Source organism: Malus sylvestris, chromosome 4 (genome assembly GCF_916048215.2).
Source record: "Malus sylvestris chromosome 4, drMalSylv7.2, whole genome shotgun sequence".
Classification (NCBI taxonomy): Eukaryota; Viridiplantae; Streptophyta; class Magnoliopsida; order Rosales; family Rosaceae; genus Malus; species Malus sylvestris.
This window is the reverse complement of record NC_062263.1, coordinates 22778867-22792272: the sequence shown is the minus strand read 5'-3', so window position 1 is coordinate 22792272 and position 13406 is coordinate 22778867. Positions and strand designations below refer to the sequence as shown.

Sequence of the window (13406 nt, the reverse complement as noted above, 5' to 3'; positions counted from 1 at the left end):
CTGTGAACTCGGAGCGAAATATGGGTATGGCATCACAAACAACCCTCTCACCCACTGACATGAAGGAGGAAGAACCAATATTGGCTAAGGTTTGACAGTTGTGAAGATCACCAAACGTTTCTTTTGTACAAGACTCCAACAAAGGCCCTGAAGACTCCAACATCGCAAGCTCAAACCTAGAGCCAGAATTAGGGGAGCCCTCATCACTAAGACTTTTAGACTCTAACATCTACAACAAACAGAAACAAACTCTATCAGCACATGAAAGATCGAAACATAAGGAAGTTCCTAGGGCATGAAGAAAAGCTCAACCAGTTCATTATGTTCTCAACCAAATACATGAACACTCAAACAATTCAACAAAAATGAAAGCATGCGATCTAGTGGAGAAGACTTACCAACCTGAAGATGGTGCAAAGTAATGCCAGAATCCCTCTCAACTAGAGAGCACTCTGTCTCCAAAAATCACTACAAAATGAGCAAATAAAGACAATGAAAATAGTGGAAACTTATCATTCTTATATGGTTCAACATGGCCAAAGAAATTCAAAATTTAAAATTCAAATCATGAAAAAACCCCACATGGAAAGTCTTCAAACTTCCACACAAGCTAGGGAGTTTTCAAATTTCAAACTTACAGCTTTCCCTCTCACCCTAAAAAAAAAAAAAAAAAGGAAGGGGGGATGAGGTGAACACATTAGCTTCATTAAAGGAGTTCTACCACAATTCCCAAAAGCTTCATACACTCTTGATCAAGATAGTGTAAAGCAAAACAAATTTATGGTGCCAACAAAAGCTTCATCAATGGAGTTCAACCACAATTCTCAAAAGCTTCACACACTCTTGATCAAGATAGTGTGAAGCAAAACTAATTTATGGTGCCAACAAAAGCTTCATCAATGGAGGGTAACTACAATTCTAAAAAGCTTCACTCTTGATCAAGACAGTGTGAAGCAAAACCAATTTATGGTGCCAACAAAAGCTTCAACATATAAGCTTCACCTACAAAGCTTCAACATCAAACAAAGCTTCATCAATGGAGAGCAACTACAATTTTCAAAAGCTTCACACACTCTTGATCAAGATAGTGTGAAGCAAATTCAATTTATGGTGCCAACAAACTTCAACACAAAAGCTTCACCTACAAAGTTTCAACACAAAAGCGCTTCACCTACAAAGCTTCAATACAAAAGCTTCACCTACAAAGTTTCAACACAAAAGCGTCACCAACAAAGCTTCAACACCAAGGCTTCACCTATAAAGCCTCACCTACAGAGCTTCAACACAAAAACTTCACCTACAAAGCTTCAACACAAAAGCTTCACCTACAAAGCTTCAACACAAAAGCTTCACCTACAAAGCTTCACCTACAAAGCTTCACCTACAAAGTTTCAACAAAAAAAAAGGCCTAGGCCTCCCCTTCTTTGGGCCTAACAACTTTTATACCAAATATATATGAAGAAGGAGTTTTGGGCTACCACTTAGAAAGGAAAATGGTGAAGTTTTGTTACTTTGGAAAATTGGCTAGTAGCAAGAAACCTCATTCGTCAACTCCCTCGACCGGAAACTTGGGGGACTCCTACCATATACTATTACACCTCGGTACTTGGAAGTTTCACGACTACTTAATGACTTGGATCTTTCAAGTCTCCAACAGAGAAGTTTTCCTCACTTGGGAAATTAAGGGAGCACTACCTCAACTTACAGGATCCACCCACAAAGTTTCAACATGCAAACTTCAACAAAAGAAAAAATTCAAAAAACTTAGTGAATGATGCCTTAGTGTATTTAACACAATACGATGAATGAAGTAAAACTTATTTATTGATATCTCCGATAAATTACAGACACGTGCATACATATGAATCAAAATAAAAAAAAAAACAGAAGGGGGCCTTCAGAAAGGTTGTTCATGAGAAGTCTCAGCACTCGGCAAAGCCTCATAAATAGGAGGCACCGGAGGGTGATCATTTGGATCCTCAGTACAAGGCAGAACCCCAAAAAGATGAGGCACCAAAGGTTGATCATTTGGAGCATCAGTGAGTGGTACAACCCTAGAAGACGAAGGCAATAAATGTCTTTCGAACAAACCCACAAACCTCTGATGATTAATTAAAATATGACAATCAGATTCCTGCAGCTGGTCAAGCTTCCTCTTCATGCTTTTAGAGTAGTTATGTGCGAGCCTGTGTAACTGTTTATTCTCGTCATTGAGCCCTCTGATCTCCTGTTTGAGACTTACCACTTCAGCCGCCAATGATTCCACTTGGCGGGTTCAAGCAAAGAGGCGTTAAACCATATTAGACACAGAACCCGCACACTGAACACTGAGAGCCAGAAAATCCTTAATAGCCAACTCATCGGACCGTTTGGAAAGTAGTCTGTTATCTTTGAGAGTGAGAAGGTTCCTAGCCACTACCGTAGTAGTCATATCATTCTTTATCATAGAGTCCCCAATGGTAAGAGGACCAGTAGGGGATAAGAAGGATGGGCGCCATATGTTATCTTGAGGAGACATGGCTGCCTCTTCACCAAAGTTCAAGTCAAAACGACGGTCGGATGGGCTAGACATTTTCATAAATGATGAAGGAAAAATGAGTCCAATAAATCTTTGAAGTACAAAAATAAGGGGAAAATTCCTACAAGTAATAACTCTTTGAACGTACTTCTTGCATACAATTGGTGCCCCTATAAAAGAAAGGGCAACAATGCCGTTTGTTCAAAAATCGAAGAGGCACCACTCTCCGGATTTCGAGAAGCGGATTTTCATGAGTAAAATCTATTGACAATCTCCACACGCAACATCAGCTCCTCGGGTACCACATATAACATTGCCAAAGATCTCTGACAAAGTTTAGACACATAAAATTTAAAGGTCCAACTACCTTAATATTACCCACAAGGGTAAAGGAATAGCATTATTGCTTGATAATTGGAAAGTCCCTATGTGTGTTAACCTCTGTGCTTCGTGGCAAGACAGACTGGCAAAAATGCACAACCTTTACTCACATCCAAGAAAACACTCCTAACAGGATTGCTTGCTCAAAAATTAAAAAGGCACCGCTTTACGAATCTTGAAAGCCAGACTCCCAACAAGATTGTTTCCTTAAAATCGAAGAGGCACCGCTCTTCGAATCTCAAAAGCCAGACTCCTAACAAGAGGCACCGCTCTTCAAATCTCGAGAGCCAGATCCTCAATAGGATTGCTTGTTCAAAAATCGAAGAGGCAACGCTCTCCAAATTTCGAGAGCCAGATCTTTAACATATCTTCTTGCTCGAAAATTGAAGAGGCACCACTCTCCAAACTTCGAGAGCCATATTTCCTTGGATAAAATTGTCTGCAATCTTCACACACAACATCAACTTTCCAGATACCACGAACCACTTTTTCAAAGTGCTCTGACAAAGTTAAAACACGTGAATCTTGCAACTCCCACTACATTGCCATGACCGAGAAGGGTAAAGGAACAACATTACTACTCGCTGTTAGGACAATTCTTATATATGTCAACCTCCATCCTCCACAGCCAGGCAGACCTACAAATAAAAAAAATGCTCAACTCTTCTTCACATCCGAGAGGGCACTCCCAGCAGAGTCTCTCGAAATACTCAGTTTCCTTTCCCCCGATACCTCTGTAAACAAGCCACACCAGAGCAATAGTATCTCATATCATCAGGGTTAAAAGCAAGAGTATCCCATATCATATTTTTTCCATGTCTTTTCCTTTGCCATTGCTCTTACCTGCAAGACAAGAAGAAAGAACGCAATCAGTCGAAACCTAAAATCAAACTTCTGATCTGGAACTGATTGCTTGGAACCTTTGCATGGTTGCTTGCCTAACATTGCTCTCGAGTACTCATCCTCAACTGTTGTCAAAGTCGCGAATTCTTTCAGTAAATACCTCAGAATAGTTGATACAATATTGGCTCTTTACACTGAAGCTACCAAGCATGGATGAGTCGCTGAGATGTAATGCTCTGAATGACCATTCAAATGCAAAGGTTGCACACCACTTCTGCGATACAAAAGATTGAAGCAGAAGGTTCAACGATGAGCTAGAACAGATACTATAGCACAACGCCCTTCCTGCAGAACCACATAATCCAGACAGAGGAGTCTAAGTCAAATCAAAGCTCGACATCATTGCCCTATCTGAATAGCTTGAAAAGCTTCAACAACCTGTCGCTAACATCGTCGCCAAATAGCAAAGCCTCGCCATGCCACATCCATTACTTTGTCAACAGCAAAAGTATCCCATATCATCAGGGTCGAACGTACTCTAGATTTGATGGACTTGTTTTGACCCTCAAATTCTTGAGTTGACCTTATACTCGGGAGGAAACCAGAAAACCCTTCAGCCCAGTTCAAGAATAAGCTTGTGGAAAGTTACTTCTTCAAAAACAAAAGTATCTTATATCATGTTTTTTCCCTATCTTTTCCTTTGCCCTTACTCTTACCTGCAAGACAAAAAGAAAGAGAGCAATCAGCCAGCATTTGGAATAAAGCGTCCAGTCAGGAACTGACTGCCTGGAATCCCTTGCCTGATTGCTTACCTAACATTGCTCCCGAGTACTCATCTTTAACATCTTGTGCTTCCAGAAAAGATACAACATCTGCCTGAAGAACAGATAGGGCAAGTGAAAAGGATACAAGGAAGCATGTGGAAACAAGTGCAACAGAAGACGTGCCGATTCATCTATTACTTCTTCAAAACCAAAAGTATCTCATATCATCTTTTCTCCATGTCTTTTTCTTTGTCCTTGTTGCGGTCTACAAGACAATGAGAAAAAGAACAATAAGCCAGACCCCGAGATCAAACTTCTAATCTGAAACTGATTGCTTGGAACTTTGATTGCTTACCTTGTCTGTCACCTCTTTCGGCAGATCTCCTCGCTTAGAGACTTGGGGGACTCCTATTATAGGGTTTGTATCGTGCTTTACCAAGCCCGAAACTACAAGTAAGCTTCAAGTGAAATTGATACATTACCTTGTGCATCTCCATCGGTTAAAGATATCACCCCTGGATAGAGGAAAAGTACTTCTAGAGAAGATGCCACATATACCTATAAGATAGATAAGACAAGTGAAAATGATACCACACTTCGGTACTTAGATGTTTCATGATTACTTAGCGGCTTGGATCTTGCAAGTCCCCAACCGATGAGCTTCCCTCACTAGTGAACTTAAGGGAGAACAATTTGTACCATACTTGACTAATCCCAAAACTACTGAGCACCGGTCCAAGTTATACCATCAAAGGATCCACAAGAGTTTCCCTCCAACCAGGAGGCCAATCACAGCGCGACACGTGTCGACATCAAAGGCCAATCATAACGCGACACGTGTCGATATCAGAGGCCAATCACAGCACGACATGTGTCAAAGTTAGAACAAAGCTAGAGACTCTCTTCTATTAAAGGAGATCATTCTCTCATAATATTTCCTAATGTCATTTGTACTAAATTATTCACTAGTACTCACTAAAGGAGAGCTTGAACCTAAGTACTTATGTAAACCCTTCACAATTAATGAGAACTCTTCTACCTCGTGGACGTAACCAATCTGGGTGAACCACATACATTTTGTGTTAGCTTCCCTGTTTCTATCCATTTACATATCGATCCATGCTAGTGACCGGAGCAATCTAGCGAATGTCACAAACTTAACACTTTATGTTGTACCAAAGTCCTCACTGATTTTGTGCATCAACATTTGGCGCCGTCTGTGGGAATCCCATTTATTCTTACTCTCTTCAGCTTTGTCAAGCTGGTTTCCACTATCCGTACACTCTCTTTTGACCAAGCATCATTCTCCAACATGGGGAGTGAAGGAAGCCATAGCACACAAAACGACACCCCCCCATCGCGCCTAGTGTAGGCTGCGAAAGAAGGAATAAAAGAAGCTTGCTCTTCAAGCTAAAGTCGATGAGTTGGAGGCTAAGAACAACAAGATAGCAATAAAGAATAAGATCCTCCAGGAACAATATGAGAAGCTCTTCGAGATGTTCCACGAAACTAGGCGTACTCAAACACGCGAGCTTGTCGCTCCTGTGGACATCAACCATCATTTGGATGCCCCCCAACACAGAGGGTCATTTTCTTTTGACATGGGTATCCCTGATGAGGAGCGAGCTAATCATCAAAACATTGATCAACATGAGACTTCTCTCAACCCAGCTGCTTGGACCCGAAGTAGGAGAAGTGAAGTAGTATAAACGGATCTTGCAAGGTCATTCTCCACAGGGATTATTAAATAATTCAAGGCAAACCAAATTCCAATTAGTTATTGTAAAGTAGAAATTTAGGTGATTGATGTTATAACCTACTTAAAATAAAAACGAAATTAATTAACAATCTGCAATATTAGAACTGGGAGGAAAAGAAAACAGTTTTGGGAGAAATCAAATTAAGAAAGCACTAGGGTTCCACCACCACCTAGCAATCCTATGAACTTTTACCAATTACTCATGATCTACACATGCCACTTTGAAGGTTAGATTTTCCTAATTCATATTCTACTTGGAACCTCCAACATAGAACGTATATCTAACATGCAACCCGTCCGGACGTTCGGATCAAATCTGAACATGAAAGATTCATTATGCTTTATGAAAATCCTTTGAAAAACCATGCAACCCTTAAGACGTGGTGTTCATCCTAAGTGAAATTACAATTATTAATCACAAGAAGCCAGCGTCAATTTCAGGGAACCTTCCGACCAAAATTGCATCAAATTACTTTTCTAAAAATCCTAATGGTGATCAGGCATTAAGACAATTAGATAGTTTTTATCCCGGTGATTAACAATTTAAAGTATGCAAGCAATCAATCATAAGCAATTAAATAAAAATAACATATTCATGCTAAGGCTCAAGGCTTCGCCCTAGCAAAAGAAATTAGTTACGCATATTCATAATTGAAATCATAGAAAATATTATTAAGAAAAGGATTGAAAACACCTTCAAGTAGAAAATCTCCAAAACCCTAGCACTTCTCTCTGTCTCCAAAATTACATAAAATAAAGCGTTCCGAAAAACTGTGGACGGCCAAGCAATATATTTGCTAAGCAACCACTCAAACCCTAATCCAAATATAAAAAAAAAAAACATAACCCTAAATTAAATGGTAAAATTCGCCTAAAATCTGAACAGCCACATTTTGGACCCATAAGCTGCTCCAAAACTGGCCCAATATAGCTGGATTTAATGTTTGGAATATTCTGAACACTTCTCCACGAACCCATCCGATGTCATCTTGGGCTCCAAAAACGCAATTTAAGCCCAAAAACGTTATTTTCCAACACTGCGCATCGCTCTTTTATTTTATCGCCAGAAAATAACCGCTTGGTGGAAAAATCCCAGATTTTGATACAATCAAGCTAAGTGACTCACGAACATCCTCCAACTGGAATTACTCCAAAATTCGTCCATTTGGTTCTGTTTTGCTCCAGAGGAAGTTGAAAGTCCTATATTGAAAATACAATTCAAAGTATCAAAATTCTTTCAAAATATTAACCAAAATATACTAACATTAGGGTAAAATATATAATAAAAAATCTACTCATCAAAATACCCCCAAACTTAGCTTTTTGCTTGTCCTCAAGCAAAACAAAACTAGAAAACAAAAAATAAAAACTAACAAACTAAAGACTTAACTGAAACTAACTAACAAAAAATTTCACCTTCAAAGTTGCAATCCATAGCAAATTTTAAAAACAAGAACATCTTTTCAAAAGTTCCAACCAATCCCACCACAGAGTCTAAGCCATTTAGAATCAATTAGAAAAGAATTCACAAACTTTGGTGTAAAATGAACCACATAGTTAAGGAGACTCAACTAAAACCCTTACCTCTCGTCCTTCTTTATTTCACACATACTAACTTTAAATATAACTATTTTTCTTTTTCTTTTTCTTTTTAATTTTTTTTTTCGCTCTTTTTTTTTTTTTTTTAGTAATAGTAGTGGTCGTGCAATGTCGGTTCACTTAAGCTTTCGATCCAACCCATGTAGCGAGCTTTAGGTCAATGACTCCCAAACCACTAGGGCTTTAAGGCACTAGGTGTAGAACACCCCTAAGGACTTATTAACCCGAGCTGAAAAGGCTATGAAACCAATTAACCACCATGCCCCATGCCAAAACTCTACCGTTTGATGCGAGAATCACTGCTAATTAGGCAAGACTAGCCCGGTTACTAGGCAAAACCTCGGGTGAGACAATTATTACTTTATTCACAATAATAACTGACTTTACTTAAAACAAAAATTAAAAATAAACTTAGACTAACAACAAGTGTTTCAATCTCACTCCCCACAAACCATGTTGGTGTGATGTGCAAAGTTCAAAGTATAATTCATGAATTAGTGTCTAAGCAACGATAAATAGAAAAGACTCTATTGTGGGATTAATCTTCATCATGTCTATTTGTTCTAACGTTTAAAATAATCTATGGATGTTAACTTAAAAAGAATGAAAATTCTTAAACTGACACAATAATAAAAAAAACTAAAATTTACTTTTCCACCGCCAAACTTATATCACACTTTGTCCTCAAGGTGTGGAAAATAAAACAAAAGCACAATAAATTAAAAAAATAAAAAAAATTAACACAAGCAACCTAACATCGAAATCTAACAAACTCCCCTAAAAAAACGAAATTATAAGAAAGCAAACATAAAGTAAAATTAAAAAAAAACTCAAAAGAAACCAAAAACGGAAATAAAAGAAAGTGACACACCTGGGTTGGAATTTAAATCCATTGGGTAAGACAAACCTTGACCTGGTCAAGAGGACACACGAGGCCAATTATGTATTAATCGGAATTGAGCCCATCCCGCAAAACAAAACTCTAGGAGAAACATAGGATTCCCATGAGAATGGCATGCAGTTGGCATGCGAATTTGAAACTGGCGTCAGGCATCAATTTGCAGTGTGTCAGTCATGGAGCCCAGAGCCGAACGGCTCCATACCTTGCCAATGCAAAACCATCCCTCGCGTGAAGCTGAAAATGGGCACACGTGTCGCGCATCAGTTTCACTTCTCCTTAGGATTCCAAATAAAAGGTAAAAGATCTCTCATTTCTGATTTGCTTAGTATGAGAAATCCTAAGTCCCTCTCTTGGTATCAGAAAACACGCTCACTCTCTCTCTTGCTCTCAGACCCCATATCTCTTGAAAATGAAAAATAGCCCTCATTCCCTCACATTTTTCTCTCATTTCCCCACATCTCGTCACTGCGCTCTCTCTCTTCTTCGTTGCTCTCAGAAACGTAAGATCAGTCTCTTTCTTTAGACAAACCGAAGAGACTCTCTCGGATCTCTTCCCATTTTCAAAACTCCCAAGCTCAGCCATCCATTCAAACCTCCAGTTCATAGTTATTCCCTCATCCTCGCTAGGTGTGGCATTCATGCTGTAACCAATAGCTCAACTATCTACACACCGCCGTGTCTCTCTAACGCAACCATAGTGGCGTGAGGTGAAAAGCTGAGATGCAGGAAGGTAAATCCCTCGCAAATCTTTTGGGTTCAGTTTTGGAGTTATGTGTATGAGTGAAATGCAGCGAGATCTAACACATGCATGTCGTTTCATCTGTGTGAGGACCCCCAAGAGTTGCAAATCCGAGCTGATCTACACCACGCGCTTGTCTTTGCGGAAACCCGAAACCCTTCAGCTTCTGCCATGGAAATGTGAAGGTAAGATATGTGCATCTATTCAACGTTACTCGAGCAGCTCCATATGGTTTGTTTTATGTCTCAGATACTCCATACTGCATGTGTATACTTATGTTTATTTCGTTTGTTGATCTGGAAGCTTAACAATGACAAGAAAAATGAAAACCAGCTACAATGCAAATCCGGTTCCCACTCAGACTTCACAAATCCGCCTCTCATCCGAAGGTAAAACGAATCCTAGGTTGTGATGTGTCTTGATCTGTAAAGATGAGGTTTATGTCCCAGCATGGTTTCATTATGGTGCTCTGTGTACAGGGTATGCGGATCCATGATAGAGCCAAGGAAACAGAAGTAAACACACAAGCTCAACGGACGAAAACAGCACAGGCCGCATGACCCAGATCGGTGCATCTGAGAGGTAAAACTTGAATCTCTGCAAGTGTAGTTGTTGTAGATCTGGTAATAATAGTTGTACTCAGTTCTGTGGTGTATGGATCTATGATTTAACTGTGCTTCTCCTCCATGCATCGCAAAACTGAACTGCAGAAAATTAACTGCTCAAAATTATGTCTCTGTGCTGGATCTGCAACAATCTCCCCCAAACTTGCATCTGTGTATGACTTTTTATGTTGACTGCTTTAAATTTCCAGCATAGTGTAGATGTGGTTGATGTGAAGGTAGACTTGCTACTGGGTGCAGGATTCCAGCATAAGACGCGCTTTATTTTCCACGTTCCCAACCTGCAATTAACCAATATGCATTAAAAAATAAAATAAAATAAAATCAACCTGCAATTTTCCATTTTTGAATTATTATTTTTTTAAGTGAAAATCAAACGAAAAATAAAATAAGGAAAGAGTTTAGAAAAATTGGGTTGCCTCCCAACAAGCGCTTTATTTTAAGTCTGTAGCTAGACGTTGCAGAAGTCCGGTGGCTAGATCACTGGTGCCTTCAGAGTCAAAGACTCACTTTCACCAAATTTCCCTATGCATGGTTTTAGTTGATATTTCTTGACCTTGAGCAAACAACCCCTGCCTTCTGGTTCAATGTCCACGTTACCGTTTTGAAAAACCTGCTTAACCATATAAGGGCCTTTCCACCGAGATTCTTGTCTCCTTAGAACTAACTTGAAACTGGTATTCAACAGCCACACCTTTTTACCAGGCTATATTTTCTTAACATCTGGGCTGTCTGGCAAATTTTCATGTTTTTTCGTAGTGTTAATTGGTTGGTCATCATGCAGCACCCTTTGCTGCTGTGGTTTAGGACTTATGCAATCATGAGTCAAATTCGGAGGCTTTATGGACAGATGGTCAGTTGATGATCTGCTCATAAACTCGGCACTTGGGAAACCATCCAATGCATCAACACGCATGCATTCTTGCTTATCCCCTGAATGTATGCTTGCTTCAAACAACCTAAAAACAACTGTTTGATCTTCGACCCGAAATGTTAGTGTTTCGACTTTAACATCAATAAGAGTGCGGGCTGTTGCTAGGAATGGGCGGCCCAAAATGATGGGTGTTGTCAAATCCCCATCCATGTCCAACACCATAAAATCAGCTAGTAAATATAAATTGTCAACCTTCACAATAACATCTTCAATGATCCCTCGAGGATAGATAATTGAACTGTCAGCCAATTGAATAATGTTGGAGGTTGGTTTCAGCTCACCTTCACCTAAACATTTAAAACCAGAATAAGGCATTAAATTTACACTAGCACCTAAATCAATTAAAGCACTTTAAAAATCAGAATTGCCAATAGTACAAGAGATAGTAAAACTCCCTGGATCTTTTTTCTTTAGAGGCAACTTATGTAGTAGAACTACGCTACATTGTTCTGTAAGAATCACTTTTTCAAAACCAACGAACTTCTGTTTTTTTTTTTTTTGTGCAAACATCCTTCAAAAGCTTGGCATAAGATGGAATGTTCTTGATTGCATCAATTAATGGAAGATTAATCTGAACTTTAGACAAAGTCTTCATAAAATCTGTTAACTGTTGATCTTTAGCTTTAGGTTTCAACCTTTCTGGATAAGGCATTGGAGGCACATAAACGCGTTTTGCAGTTTTTGTGGTAGCTTCTGCAGTATTTTCGGATCTGTCTTGTGGCTGCCCAGAATCTGCTGAAATTGCAGATTTAGTTTGGGGCATATCTGCTGCCCGCAAATTTCCAGCAGAATTTTCATGTTTGTTGTCATAACTTTTGCTAGACCGTAAAGTCCATACAGCATTGCATTCTTCTCGTCCTCTTGGATTAGGTACTGTTTGACTAGGAAATGTACCCGGTGCTCATTCTGAAACGTGCAAAGCAATCTGCCCAATTTGTTTTTTCATGTTTTTCATTGCTGCTTGTAGATTTTGGATTTCTTGAGTGGTAGTATTTGCTAATTTTTCAATTGCAACCTCTCAAGCAGCCTTTGGTGCAGCAGGTTGTTGTACCAGCTGTTGAAATTGAGGCCTAGAGTGCTGATCTTTGTCCCATTTTAAATTAGGATGATCTCTCCAACCTGGGTTGTAGAAATTTGAATACGGGTCATATCTGCGACGCTGGAAATTGTTAAATGCATTAACCCGCTCTGCTGTAAAATCTGGACAAACATCTTTATGTGGGCAGCTCATAAAATCATGAGTTATCATGTTGCAAATGCTGCAGGCAGCTTGTAAGGGCTGATGTACTGCAACCTGTGAACCTGGAATTCTTTGTAATAACATGTCAAATTTTGCTTCAAGCATTTTCTCCATTTTTTCAATTTGTGCTGTAACATACGGAGAACTGTTAGACATCTCAAAAACAGACCTAGATTGTGGCTGCTCAACTGTCTACTGTTGTGTATCTGCTGCCATTTTTTCAAATAACAAGCAAGCCTCTTGTGCATTTTTATCTTTGTACGAACCTCTGCATGAAGCGTTGACAAGAGTTTTTGTAGTCATATTCAACCCTCTGAAAAATATATGCATTTGATCAGTAGTGTTAATACCCGAATGTGGACATTTTCTAATCAACTCTTTGAACTGCTCCCACGCATCATGAAACTCCTCATTTGGCTTTTGGGCGAAAGATAAAATCTGAGTTCTCATGTCAAGAGTCTTTGAAGCAGGATAATACTTGTTTAAAAAATTTTCACTAAGTTGGGCCCAAGTACTAATGCTACCAGATAGGAGTGTGAGGAGCCATCTTCTTGCTTGATCTTTTAGAGTGTATGGAAACAAACGCAGCTTAATAGATTCGGCTGAGAATCCCCTCACCAAAATATTTTTGCATCCCATTAAAAATTCTGCAATATGCATGTTTGGATCGTCAGATGATAACCCATGAAATGTAGGTAGAATATTCAACATGTGCTGCTTTATTTCAAATGTAGACCCTTCCTCCACTGCCGGATAAGTAATGCAACTTGGTATATTTGTGGTATGGGCTATTAAAGATTCACCCAAAGGCTGACCCGCCTCTGGAATTACAAATGCCATTTTTTCTTTACTGTGCAGGTCCCCAGAAAATGAAGGTTGCAGAAAAGTCTCCTGTAATGACGGAACCCACTGCAAATTTTGCTCCCGGCATCCTCTCCGTACTGTTTGCTCAAGTTCTGGATCAAATGGAATCAATTTCTGCACTGTTGAACGGGTGCTGACCATGCACAGATTGTTGAAATCTACACTGCTGTACTGTTGTAATCTGTAAAAATAAAATAAAAACGAAAATTAAATAATATTTTTTTTATATGTATAAACAGCA

General features: G+C 39.3%; 1 long non-coding RNA gene and 1 other non-coding gene across 2 annotated transcripts; both read left to right on the top strand.

The window, feature by feature from the left end:
• The first annotated feature begins 9976 nt into the window (after positions 1–9976).
• On the top strand, positions 9977–10451 carry LOC126618041 (uncharacterized). The gene is made up of 2 exons (XR_007621635.1): positions 9977–10086; positions 10319–10451. It is a non-coding gene; the product is annotated as an uncharacterized LOC126618041 (long non-coding RNA).
• Positions 10452–12649: 2198 nt separating this feature from the next.
• LOC126620544 (small nucleolar RNA R71) lies at positions 12650–12754 on the top strand. Its single transcript, XR_007622562.1, has one exon. It is a non-coding gene; the product is annotated as a small nucleolar RNA R71 (small nucleolar RNA).
• The last annotated feature ends 652 nt before the right edge of the window (positions 12755–13406 follow it).